We start from the raw sequence: 14,694 nt of genomic DNA on the forward strand, positions 1-14,694 counted from the left end.
CTCTTCTCTCTAATAAGGTAAAAGAGTCTTTGATTGGTTTGGTGGTTGTGTAGCATCTCTACATCTCTACAGGCAGCTGTGAGGAGCTTTCAGTCTTGAGTTGAAGAGCTGAAGAAGATGAAGAGCTGTCTAACATTCATTCTTCTGTCCTCTTTATTCACACTCTCTACAGCTGGTAAGTTTGTACAGTCAAATGTCTATATGCTCATGTAATTTATTAGTACATTATAATAGATTTTGTTTATTTTAATAATGCATTAATATAAAAGTTTTGTCTGATTCAGTGGTTTTGTCTGGTTTTATCTGTTATTTTCTGTCTTTCTTCTGTCTTCATTTACATTCTTTTTATATTTTGTGTACAGACAGAGTAAGGCTGGCAGGTGGCAGTAATTCTTGTGCTGGTAGGGTGGAGATTTATTATAAAGGAGAATGGGCAACCATGTGTCTTGATTATTGGGATATGACAGCCGCATCAGTGTTCTGTATGCAGCTGGGCTGTGACAGTAATCCAGATACAATACATGTTGCTAACTTTGGACCGGGATCAGGAAACATTTGGAAGGTTAATATTGACTGTAGTGGATCAGAATCCACAGTACTGAGATGCAGGAGAAAGGCAACTTATGATCCTAACTGTAATCACAATGAAGATATTGGAATTATCTGCAGAGGTATGTTTTTATTAGTATGACTTTAACACATATTAGTATTGATTGTTAATTAAAATGAGTTGTGATAACAAACAATTATTGACAAGACTTGCACAACAGCACTCTAAAAATGGCTGGGTTAATTTTAAGCCATGTTGGGTAAATATTGGACAGAACACTTTACTTTAACCCAGCTGCTGGGTTATTATAATCCATAGTTACATACCAACAACCCAGCATGGGGTCATTTTTAACCCAGCACGTGTTCGGTCTAATATTTACCCATAATGAGTTGAAAATAACTCCGAGCATTCTGTATGTACAGTATGTGAATATCATGTTTTACAATATAAAAAATTTACATTTAATAATATTATCCTGTAATTTTAGGACTTAGACTGGTTGGAGGTTCTCGCTGTTCTGGGAGATTAGAGATACCTCGAGGAAACACCTGGATGTCAGTGTGTGATGCTGTGTTTGATGATCAGGATGCAGAGGTTGTGTGTAGAGAGATGGGCTGTGGGGTTCCTGTACAGCTGCTGGGTGCAGATACTTTTGATAAAGGAGAGGGGCAGGTGTGGACACAAGAGATTCAATGTAGAGGAGATGAATATCAGTTTGATCTTTGTCCAACATCACCTTCAACAATCAACTGCTCCCATGAAAATGATGTTGCCATTGTATGTGCTGGTAGGTGAACATAATTAAGGTTTCATTTATTTGCATTAGTTAATGAAATGGGTTTCACAAACTAACAATTTGACATCTAAGGCACACCTATAGTATGAAGTAGCTCCACGTTTATTAACGGCATTACAGTTCTGTATACACCAGGTTTAAATTAAATTACAGATTTATAGACAACAATTCACTGTGTTGTACTGAAACACTGAAAATAATCAATAAAATAATTAAAAAGCAAAGAAAATAAATACAGTAAATAAACACTGATAACCTGCTACATTGCAGTCATTGTTAAATGTTTGTTCACTATACAATAAATTGTTTAGTAGTAAGGGAGAACCGGGGTGAAAGTAACGCAGGCCCTTATTACGGAGCCCGGCAGGTCACCCCTTGGAGAAAAGAAGACATCCGTGATCACGGATTTGTAATTTATAAACTCCCCACAGTTTATAAACTAACATATTATTAAACTGTTCCCTAATTTTTGCACGAGTTAACAATCCGTGCTCTCAGATTTGTAAACCGCGCCCTCAGTTTTTGCAATCCGTACCCACAAATTCATAAACATGGTTTAGCAAACTGTACTCACTGCTAATTGCATTAGGCTAAAAAAATATTCTAATTTGATTTCATTTTAGTGTTCAAACTGTTGAAATTTTTTTTATTCTCAACAATTCAATTTTGTATTGTTGGGTTGCTTTTAAAACATTAATAACATTATTACAAAGATAAACGTTAAATAACAAGGTCATAGTCATGCATGTACTAAAAACAAGTGTAACACAAAAATCTATCAAGTTTTGTTGTAACAATGCACTACTTATAAAATATTTATTTAAACAATTAATAAGATTAAAGAATGCTGTAGAGGTTTTTTGTTTTTATAAATAATGCACAGCCGCATTGTGACGGCTTCACATTGTGCTCCATTAACACCTGTGCATTATTTTTATTAAATCAACGGCCCATGGTCAATTATTCCTTACTTATTTTGTAACTTTATTGCATAAATTAATGAAAACTTTTTTTTTTTAAACTTTTTTTTACAACATAAATAAATCATGAAAGCATCTTTATTTTGTAAGTGTCTTTGATTCATCTGTACTCTGTCTTTCAGACACACTGAGATTAGTTGGTGGTGGCAGTCATTGTTCTGGTAGAGTTGAGGTTCTTCATGATGGTCAATGGGGAACAGTGAGTGATGATGGTTGGGATCTGAAAGATGCTGCAGTGGTGTGTAGAGAGCTGGACTGTGGAGAGGCTGTAGATGCACCAACACATGCCTATTTTGGAGAAGGGAAAGGGCCAATCTGGATTAATAATTTACACTGTACTGGACAAGAGTCTGACCTGAGACACTGCAGAACAGATAGATGGCGGAAACAGGAGGGTAAACATGCTAATGATGCTGGAGTCTTCTGCTCGGGTAAGATCTATATGTATGCTTTACATAAAACTTAAAATTATAGAATAAAAACAAAACCTTCCTCCACATTATTTTTCACTTTTAGAAGTTTTCACACAATATTATTTCTGAAGGGTTCATTTGAATCATTTTAAAATGTCTTATCTATTATAACAAGAAGTAACTTGTTGATATTGTAACAAACTGCATTAATATTCCTCTTTTAATTTAAGCAATCAGGCTGGTTGGAGGCTCTCGCTGTTCTGGGAGGGTTGAGATGCATCGAGGAAACACCTGGATGTCAGTGTGTGATGCTGTGTTTGATGATCAGGATGCAGAGGTTGTGTGTAGAGAGATGAACTGTGGGGTTCCTGTACAGCTGCTGGGTGCAGATACTTTTGGTAAAGGAGAGGAGCAGGTGTGGACACAAGAGATTCAATGTAGAGGAGATGAATCACTCATTCGATCATGTTCATATTCTTCACGTAAAGTAACCTGCTCTCATGACAATGATGTGGGACTCATATGTTCTGGTAAATACCAATACTGAACCAATAAAGATACCTAATATGTGTTAAGCAGATACTGTCTTCTGGGAATGTGTTTTGAACTAATCTCTGTCCAGGTTACTCTGACCTCAGACTGATGAACGGCTCTGATATCTGCTCTGGTCGAGTTGAGCGTCAGTATTTCAGTAAATGGGGCTCAGTGTGTGATGAGTGCATGAATCTGAGAGCTGCCAATGTTCTCTGTAGAGAGCTGAATTGTGGGATTGCTGTGTCTGTTGTGGGAGTGGACTGGTTTGGAGAGGGATCTGGTGAAATCTGGGCTGATGTGTTTGATTGTCAGGGGAATGAAACAAAACTCTCAGAATGTTCAATCTCTTCATGGAGTCGAGCTGAATCCTCTCATAAACAAGATGTTGGAGTCATTTGTTCTAGTGAGTGAACTTCACTCTGTCATTAACATGAAGTTACTGTAGTGTGATCGTAATCAATCTGAAAATGTCAAATCCTTTCTCCAGATTCCTCTCTGTCACTTCATGATGGTCGAGTGAGGTTGTCTGGAGAGAGAGAGTGTGAGGGTGAGGTGGAAGTTTACATTCATCAGGTTTGGAGGAGAGTTCTGCTGGACTCCTGGAGTCTCACTGAATCCTCTGTGGTCTGCAGACAGCTGGGCTGTGGCTCTGTGCTGAACTTCACTAACTCCTCTTCATCCAGTGATGAACACAGTTATGAGTGTGTGATGGGCTTCCAGTGCTCTGGGACTGAAGATCATCTGAGGAACTGCAGCTCTCCACAAACTCTCAACTGTAGCTCCAGACAACTGCTGTCAATCACCTGCCAAAGTGAGGATAACTGACCATAGTCATCATTGTAGTCAATACTTTTCATAGACAAGCATTGTTTTCTCTCTGTATATCAGAACTTACAGGTCAAAGGTCGATCAGGTTGGTGGGTGCTGGTGGAGATTGTGCAGGAAGGCTGGAGGTTTTTCACAAAGGCTCATGGGGTACAGTGTGTGATGACTCCTGGGATATTAAAGATGCTCATGTGGTGTGCAGACAGCTGCAGTGTGGAGTGGCTCTCAGTAATCAGCCAGTACCAGCCTGGTTTGGTCCTGGTTCTGGACCCATATGGCTGGATGATGTGAACTGTGAGGGGAATGAGACGTCACTGTTGAGCTGCTCTTCACAGGTCTGGGGAGATCATGACTGTAAACACAAGGAGGATGTAGGACTCGTGTGCTCAGGTAAGGAGTAGAAATGTATAAAATATGTTTTGTCTTCTAAGTTAATTGTATATGTGAATGATGTGCAGCTACATCTAATGAATGAAACAATATATTTTTATTTAGAGTTATTTGCTTTCTTATGGTAACTTAAATTCATTTTAAACTCATTCTTAATCCAACTTCTCAATCTAGAGTTTAAAGAGCTCAGGTTAACTGAAGGCTGTGAAGGTAATGTGGAGGTTTTCTACAATGGATCCTGGGGTAATGTTTGCTGGAATCAGATGAACAGAGACACAGCGAGTCTGATCTGTCAAGAGCTGAACTGTGGAAGGTCTGCAAGTGAACTCAGTTATGCAGATGGACTGAGGTCTCAGAATTGGTTGGATAAACTCAACTGTCGACCACATGACTTCACTTTATGGCAGTGTCCATCTTCACCCTGGGGACAGAATGACTGTGGTCCAAATAAGGTTGTTAAAATTACCTGTTCAGGTAAGAGAGCACTTTCTGTGTCAGATGTAGTTTAATATTTCTGAAAAGAAAAAAAACGAACCAGATGAATGGGTGAGATGATCATTAACTGAAGATGTTGACTATCATACTATTGTGTTCAGAGTTGTTTGAACATTTTTAGTTTCAGAGGAAAAGACCCCTCAGAGTCATCTGTCATGCTCTACCTCCGCATCTCCTTACCAGAGACAATGTTCAAGTATGTTTATATGATAATAAACAAGTTCAAATGATTATTACTAAACTTTTCCCATTCATTACAAACTATAAATATCTATTCTATCTGTGTGTATTTCACATTTAAATCTCAGTTTGTGTTTCAGTGTGTTGTTGTAAATGTTGTTTGATGTGTGTGATGTAGATCATCTTCCTCTCAGACTGAGTGGAGGGAAGGGTTTGTGTTCGGGGAGACTGGAGGTTTATCATAACTCTGTGTGGGGTTCAGTCTGTGATGATCTGTGGGACATCAGAGATGCTCAGGTGGTCTGCAGGCAGCTGGGTTGTGGAGCAGCATTGAGTGCTGATGGGAGTGAAGCGTTTGGTGCTGGTGAAGGTGTTGTGTGGATGAACAGAGTCGAGTGCAGAGGGACTGAGATTCACCTGTGGGACTGTCCTCATGTCCTGAAAAAACACACTGACTGCTCACACAAAGAACAAGTTAGACTCATCTGTGCAGGTGAGAGGAAAACACTGGGATAACTTAATATTAAATTTAGCAATTACTTCAATATGTGTGTTTTTTATTTTACAGACTTGTCAGTGTCTACAACTCCTGCTGCAACAACATCAGCTTCTCCTTCAGTTTCTCAGACAAACAGGAGATCAGTGACTCCTCCACAAACTCCTCCTCTCTTCAATCCTCCAGTGGTTGTGATTGTACTGGGAGTTTTGCTCTTACTGCTCTTAGTGCCGCTGCTGATACTGATTCAACACAACAGAGAGATGAGGAGAGGTACAGAGATCCACACATCACATACAAGTACACATCTGACATATTGAACTACATCAACATCAATCTTACTACAGTCTTGTTCAGTGTATCATCAGTCATGTGTTGTGTTTGTGTGTCTACACTCACAGCTCTCTCTAAGAGGAGACACAGGACTCAGACTGAGGAAGTTTATGAAGAGATTGATCACAGACACACAAACACACACAAACACTTCACTCAGAAAGGTGAGACTTCATTCATGTTTTTTAAAGCTTTATATGTCAGTGTCCACCTAATATCTCAAATAATTGGACACATCAGTGCGGTTGATTTGATTTACTGTAGATTTAAGTCAATAAACAAATCATATATTGAAATATGAAAGCCTGAGCCTCTCATTAGTGTTTTAAGGTGAATCTGTAGATTAAAGTCTATCAGACAGCTGATGTTCGTCTATTATTAGTCCTCTTAAACCTTCAGCTTCAAACCACAGAGCTGCAGGTGCATCTTTACAGATGTGTGAGAGTGAGATTATTTTTGAAGGTTAATACGTTAGTGGAGGATAGGGTGCAGGAGTGTGAGGATGTCTGTGTGTGTTTGCAGACTGCAGTTAGTGTATTTATCACACAAGCAGTTTCTCAAGAAACTGCAGGAGTTATAAAATATTTGATATAGAGAAATGAATGTTCAGTAAACAACAACTTGACTCTTCTGCTTCACTTTAACAGGGAGTCTCATTCCTGAAGAACAGCATTCTGGATATGAAGATGCTGATGAAACAGGTTAGAGGACTAAAGTGAATATTAATAAATAAATATTAAATAAAAAACAAAATAATTAAATACAGCGTGTAAAGAACACATCACGTGTAATGAACATGTCACCAATTTTTTTGTACATATATACTTAAGGAGCTACTGACATGAAAGTTTACCAGAATCCACACATGCAAAGAAATCAAACCATAGATGTCCATAAATAAAGTTATGTTTAATCATGTAAAATGACACAGGGAAAAGTATTGGACCCCTGAAGATAAGGAGGTGTAAAATGGCACGGAAAGCCAAGACAGTCAGTAATAAAAAAGCAACGCTGCCCCCTGTCAGTGCAAATAATAACAGCTGGTTCAGTCTCAGGTGTCATTCAAGAAACATGTCATGATGGGTAAACACTGATCCAAACACACAGACAGAAAGAAAATAAAGCTGCTAGAACGGCCCAGCCAATCACTTGACTTCAATCCAATTGAATATCTGTGGAAAGAATTCATAGATGAAGCCACAGAACCTCAAGATGTGAAGAGTGTTTGTGTGAAAGAATGAAAGAGCCAAAATCACACCTGAGCAATGCATGCAACTACTTTTTCCAGGACACATCTGTAAGCCTTCAATACCTAAAAATGCTTTTGTACAAAGTATTAAATAACATTTCAGTAAGCGTGTTCATTACTTTTTCCCTGTGTCATTTACATATTAAACATAACTTCATTTGTGGACATCTATGATTTCTTTGTGATTGCATGAGTTGTAACCAACATCTGGTAAAATTTCATGTCAATAGTACCTTTAGAAATATATTTACTGCAAAACGGTGTTTAATATTTATTTTACCTGCTGTATACACTAAAGTGAAATGAATAAATTCTGCACCAGGCAGAAATGCTGCAAAGTACTCAAATGAATCACATGCTCATTTTTTCCCCATAAAAGTTTATGACAATGATGTCCCCATTGGCAGCGGCATACAAGGTCAGTAATCTTGTTAGTTAATATAACGTGATTTAATTGCTATTTAATTAAAAACATATGGACCTATAAGATGAAGTTTACATTATGTTTTAAAGCAGAACAGAACGTCACACCTGAATACAATAATGATGTCATCACTGATGGACTAACAGCAGATCATCAGACAGGTAGTCGAAAGTTTAGGGTTTAGTAACAGTGTAAAGTGTGAAATATTAAGATATTTAAGTATAAATAAAAAGGGAAAATAAGATACTTCATAGTTTTTTTTTATGTTATGCCGTATTTTAAAGTTACACAGATTACACACATGGACTGTCTGAAATAACCCCCATACCCTCATTTGTTACTGCTACTAATATTACTTCATTAATGTAGTCCTCTTGAAGGAGTAAATTAAAACAAGTGAGTGCTGCAGACGTCATGCTCTGCCAAGATGATGAAGTGACTTCATTACAGTGCATTGTGGGACTGAATCATAATGTTCATTATGAACTTGAACACCACTACACATGGCGTTTGCATCAAATAGTTCACTATATACATGATATAAGGCTTTAAGGGGAAATTTCCTTGTAGATATGTCAATATTATTGCATAAGAATGTAGAGGTCTAATTTTAAATGGCCTCTTTTAAAAAACTCTTATTTCAATCTGTTTACATTCATGCTTATTAAAGATTTTTTTTGTTATGTTTATGGTATCATATTTTTACATGTGTTTAGTGGACGTGTCAGAGAATTATGATGATGTCATCATTATTAGACAGAACATTCAAGATATAAATGGTGAGTTAAACTGTAATCACTGTGCTTATCTATTACTATTGAACTGCATTTGAACCAAAAGACTTATGGTCAAGTGTAATTGGTCTGAGACATGATGCATTAAAGATGTGATTTTTTTTTTCTTTATGTAATTACAGTAATGAATTTGCTTTTGTTTTTGACAGACTATGAGGATATAATAGAGGAGACAAATACAGAGGGAGGGTCTGTTTGACTCAATGACCACAGCCAACGCCCATTTTCATCAAAATCTTATCAAGTGTCTGACATTTAAGTGATTTGATATTGCTACTAAATCTTCAGTGCCTTGTTTTTACTGCCATATCAAATGTTTTACCAAGAATAACTTTAGTATATCGGCTTATAATGCATTTTATTCAGTGTATCATCTTATAATACATTTTAATCTTGATTATATTGGCTTATAAAACATTTACATTTTTGTGTATCGGCTCATTTTTGTGCTCTTTGATCTAATAAACAAACCAAAGATTAAATATTTCATTTTTGGTTTTATTTACAAATATTAATAAATAAAGTGCTCTGCAACAACTGTACAACCATCAAATGTCAGTTTTTGAATTATGGTACATTTCAACCTAAATTTAAAACGATCAACTATTTGATTTACCTGCGCTTAAATCTCTTCTGTTTTTCAAGAATTCATATAAATCATACATCAGTTATTTGCCCAAAAATGTAAAGGGGGATGAAAGTGTGTATGCTTTACATAAATTGTCTTCCTTCATGACATTAAGATGTCATTGATATGTAGCATTCAGAAACTAGATGCAAGTAAACATTATTATAACACAAAAATATAATTAATTCCCATAAATAACGCAGAACAATACACAAAGAAGTGTGTCATGAATGCACACTCTTTTTTTTTTTAAATGCTTCACGATTGTGACGGTTGGGATGAGGCAAAAGCAGGCTGAGGATCCAAATGCAGTTTTAGTAGGAATTTAATAAAGCAATAAACCCCAAGAAGCAGTGGGTTACCAGTGCATTTTATACGTGACGCGAAGCGGAGTGCCTAAAACCCCCTTAGCTGTTATAAAATGCACTGTAACCCCACTGCTTCGAGGGGGTTTATTGCGTTTATAAAACGGTTACTTATGCATAATGTTAGAGGGATTTTATAAAATAAAACACAAATAAGTTGTAATTACATTAGTAGAAATATTACTTCCGCCAAACAAAGTAGTTCCTCAGAATCAATTGTGACTGAAACAGAGCGCAGTTCCCAACCAACACAGACACAGCAAAGACACAATGAAAATATGATTTAAGACACTGGTGTTTATTTTATAAATCACCATTCATCTAATTTATACATTAACATTGATATTGTGCAACTGTTGAAGTGATGATCAAATATGCTTGGAAGCATGCTGAACTCTTTCCCCGTCAGCGGTTTTTTTTTATATAAGTTGCCACCCAGTTTTAGTTTAATGCCTTGCGAGAAAATTATCTTCTTTAAATAAACATAAAATAGCAAATGAAAGAACAGACCATCCGCTTTCAAACAAAAACAAACAAAAAAACTTTCATCCTACCTTTTGTTTCATCCATTTGTTCTCTTATCACCTCTCAAATTTTCAGCTAAAAGCGGAGATATTTCCATTTTTGTGAAGAACTTAAGAGATCAGATTCAGAGCCATCAAAACTTACACGCTGTGTTTTTCATTGTTGAGTGAATGCGTCAGTGTTTAAGTTGGGTAAGATCGCCACCCAGTGGATAATAGCGGACGTATGAACTTTATAAACTCCTCAGACAACGTTTTCTCTTTATCGACGAGATGACTCAACAACATTTATTGACAGTTATCTGGATATCGCCATTAATTGTGCAATTGTAGACAAATTAAAAATATGATTAAAGACACTTTGTTTATTTTCTTAAATCAGTACGCAGCAACAGTGGCACAGTGATACTTATGTAATGTGGTCTGAACCGTGAGGTTACCGGTGTATTTTATCACGGCTTAGAACGCGTTTCAACCAATCAGAATGAAGAACCAGAACTGCCCGTTTTATAATGAATAATAAACGGTAACAAAACATAGCAGGTAAACATAGCAGGTAAACACAGGGTACATACAACATTGACTGACAAACAGGAAATGAACTAACAGGGTATATATGTATGACAAGAACCAATCACAAGGCAGAGACAATGAATCACTAAGACAACAAACAAGAGGTAATGAGTGAAACAATGAATGTCCATGGTAACAAACAAGGGGGCGGAGCTACACTAATTAACACAGGGAGAATGGCATACATGAATACAACTCAAACACAGGTTGCACAAAGACATATGAATACACCAAAACACAAATGAACACAGGGACACAGGGGAACCACGTTACAACGATGCAATAAAATAACTTTTATGGTCTAAATGGTTTTGAACCTTCAACATCTGAAGAATGTTTCTGCTTTCTTAAAAGGCTTCTTTGTGGCGAAAAAGGTTCCTCAGTTCAGATTATAAAAATTTATGAAAGAAATGGTTCTTGAAAGAAACTTTGTCTACTGTAAATGGTGTAGTCAATCACCAGCTGTGATTTCTGCATTACATGAACAGGTTTGGTAAGGACAGAAAGACTTATAGCAGCTTCTCATTTCTAGACATGTTTATTATTTTCTTTTTATTAAACCTTTTCAGCGTCCTGATTATCATTTCTTCACATTTACAGAGTAATGTTCAACACATTCATAAATATAGATATATTTAAGCTTTCTCACATGGTATCTCCTTTATAATGACAGTTCATCCAAAAATGACGAATTATTTACTCCCTCTCACGTTGTTTAAAATTAATATAATACTTTAAATTTTATTAAACCTCTTTAGTTTTTATAATGCCTTTCCATAAACAGTTGTTTTAAGCTGGAAATGAATCACATTAATACACACATTGTGTTTTATTGTTTTCAAGGTCTAGACAGGAAAAACTAGGATCTGCTTTAATGCCGCAAAGTCTTATGGGAAACTTTGTAATTTTAATGATTTCAGTTTTAAGAAAAACTTTTTTACGAATTTTGAGTGTTGTCACAATTGATAAAATAGTGACATATAGGCCTGGTTTCACACAAGGTTTAGTTTAAGCCAGGACTAGACCTTAGTTAAATTAATATGTTTAAAGGGATAGTTCACCTTAAAATGAAAATTTTGTCATCATTTACTCATTCTCATGTTGTTCTAAACCTGTATAAATTTCTTTTTTTCTGATGAACACAAAAGAAGATATTTTAAAGAAATGATGGTAAGCACACAGCAGATAGTGACCATTGACTTCCATAGTAGGAAAAAAATATTTTGGAAGTATTGTGATAAATGATGGTAAGCACACAGTTGACAGTACCTATTAAATTCCATCATATTTTTTATTCCTACTATGGAAGTCAAGTCTTAAGCCTAAGCCTAGTCTAGTCTTAAACCTTGTCTGTGAAACCGAGGAATAATTGTGCAGTAGAATATCCTGTGGTGGTTGCTGATATTTTAAGCTTTATAAATTACTTGGTTTAACTGTATTGATGTCAGACTTTATATTTTTAAAACAGTTTAACCAATAATTTAATTTAATTCAATTCAATTATATATATATATATATATACAGAAAAATGCAATGGACAATATAAGCAGCAGAGTACAAAGCTAAGATTAAACCGTACTAGCGAGCGTAGTAATAATGTAACATATAGAAGAGGGTGCTAAATTAGCCTCTTTCACACAGTAGTTCTGGTAAAATACCATAAATTTACCAGAATGAATTTACCAGTAAATACAAAAATGTGCTGTTCACACATGCAGTGACGTTCCGTCTTTTTACCAGTAAGACATCATTCACACATCAGTATCAAAATACCGGTAAACTCGGAGAGAAAGCGGAAGTTACCTGTGGCGCGCGGCCGCCGAGCTCCGTCCGTGACGTATTTGTAAACAATGGCGAGTTATGACTTAATATCCACGGTCCGTATTTTGTTGTTTTCACATCTGTGGCAAACGGTCGCGAAGTTGCTCGTGACAAAACAAATTGCGTTAGGCGGCGTCAAACGGAACCTGCGTTTGGACATTAGGCTTCACAGATGGTGTGCTAAGGACGTCAGCAATATAGCAAATGGATGGTAAGCTGTTTTAAACAACTTTGGTGAAGAAATGTGGATGTTAACTTCAGGTGTGCTTGAATTTTAAGCAGCATGTCTGTGGAAACGAACGTAAACAGTGCGGGGGTAAACGCGTCATCTGTATAAAAAACTTTCTGATTGGCCCGAGCTGTCAGCGCGGTCTGACGTCATCCATTCTAAATGCCGGTAATCCTATATTTTTCGTTCACACATAGCGCTTACCGGTAAATTACTGGTAATCTTACAACCTGTCTTACTGGTAAATTGGGAGCACTGATTTACCGGAAAGGTTCTGTTCACACATGACATGTTAACTGCAATTTACCAGTAAATTACCAGTAAAGACTGTATGTGTGAAAGGGACTATTGACTCCATATGGGTTGAAAAAAACTCCTGGCATTTTAGTCAGGAGAAAAAGACCTAGGAGTAAAAAACCCTTGAGAGGGAGCCATACATAGCTGATTCTGTAGAGGATATATTATATAATAGGGAAATAAAAATGAAAGCATATGCTTTTGGATTATTTCTGCAAACCTCATAAAGTCTCACTCACGTTGATATAAATCTATGTAAATATTTAACCATAGCAACATTTCTATAATAATAATAATTTATTGATGTCCACTGTATCTGAAAGAAAGGACTGATCATTTACTGTCCTAAAAACAGTGAGTAGCGCCCTCGTGTGTTAGTTAACCTAAGCTCAAAACTCCCTTTGCTTGTGTTGTACTGCCATCTTCTGAATTAATAACGCATTACATAAACATCTGCACATGCCTTTATGTAATGTTAAATATATTAATTAACAAATGTAGATATTTATTTGCGTATTTAAAAAAACATCCCTCTGTTTAATAAAAGTCTATTTATTATGGGATGTAAAACATTGTAAACACTGGGTAAATCATCAGACAAGATGAAAAAAATGTATTTAATGTAATGGACTTTAAAAAAATGTTAGACAATGATAAAGTTCAAATGTTTAATTTATTATCATTAGTGAAGAGGACATGTCTGTATGTGAATTAATGTAAATCATCAGTGCTTGTATCTACCGTGTGCAGGTGGCAGACTTTGATCTGAGATCAGTTTCCTCCAAGTATGATTTTATCTTGGACCTGACTGGTAATACAGTAGACTATGGACTAATATTGAAGTCTATCAGAGATGTGTGCCCTCACATGTCGGAGGAGTCCCGATCTGAGACATATTTTTGCATTTATGTAGTACAGATATAAGTAACAAATGTACTACATACTAATTTTTGATGGCTTTGTGTTGGAGGAGATTACATTAAGATAAAACTCTTACTCTCTTAACTCTTGTAAAACTCTCCACATACACATAACACATCTCTTTAGTTTTGCTTACACTGAGCTGAATAAACTCTCCTCCGTCCAGACTGTGAAGAAATTAGCAAAGTTTAAATAAATGTCCAGAGTACTGAATATCTTCACACAATCCACCAATGCTATGTCATCTTCTTATTTCATAAATACAAGTTATTTTTTACCTTTAATACTTAAGTACAATAAATGTAGGACTCTCCTTTTTTGTACTCAAGTAAATGTAATTAAGTATTAATGATCTGCCATAAATAAAACTACAACACAGAATACACTTTTACTAGATGGCTTATTTAAGTTAAATAATTAATTTTTCTTAAAAGCATTTTTTAGAAACACCTTTGGAATTATTTTATAAAAATTGTAAAATGTTTGGACAGAGATCTTGTTGCTTTTACAACGTGTTCACCAGCAGATGGCGCCATATTTAGTTGGTTCGAGCGCAGAGGAGTGTTGTGTGCTGTTGTTTCAGTCTGACCGCATGGTGGCAGTAAATCATAAATCAATCTCACACTGTGATTAATGCTGCTCATGTTATTTTACCAATATTAGTTATTCATTGCATCTGCTGCTATCGAATGAAAACAAAAAAATTGTTTCTGCAATGCAACAAATAAATTATACAAACTGACAGCACAAATAATATTCATGCATCACTGAGATTACTGCCAGTGTGGACCTTTGTTAATTATGAGCATTGTTGTTATCTAATTGTTGTAATATAAAATCACATTTTTATACATTTTTTTTTATTTTTATACTG

The 14,694-nt window shown here is 35.9% G+C and overlaps 1 long non-coding RNA gene and 1 pseudogene across 1 annotated transcript; both read left to right on the forward strand.

The window, feature by feature from the left end:
• LOC135774806 (scavenger receptor cysteine-rich domain-containing protein DMBT1-like) overlaps positions 1 to 5,410 on the forward strand; it is a 30,938-nt pseudogene extending 25,528 nt beyond the window's left edge.
• Positions 5,411 to 7,649: 2,239 nt separating this feature from the next.
• LOC135779403 (uncharacterized) lies at positions 7,650 to 9,021 on the forward strand. Its single transcript, XR_010544789.1, has 3 exons — positions 7,650 to 7,829; positions 8,385 to 8,447; positions 8,612 to 9,021. It is a non-coding gene; the product is annotated as an uncharacterized lncRNA (long non-coding RNA).
• Positions 9,022 to 14,694: the final 5,673 nt, after the last annotated feature.

This window comes from Paramisgurnus dabryanus, chromosome 1 (assembly GCF_030506205.2).
Source record: "Paramisgurnus dabryanus chromosome 1, PD_genome_1.1, whole genome shotgun sequence".
Taxonomy (NCBI): Eukaryota; Metazoa; Chordata; class Actinopteri; order Cypriniformes; family Cobitidae; genus Paramisgurnus; species Paramisgurnus dabryanus.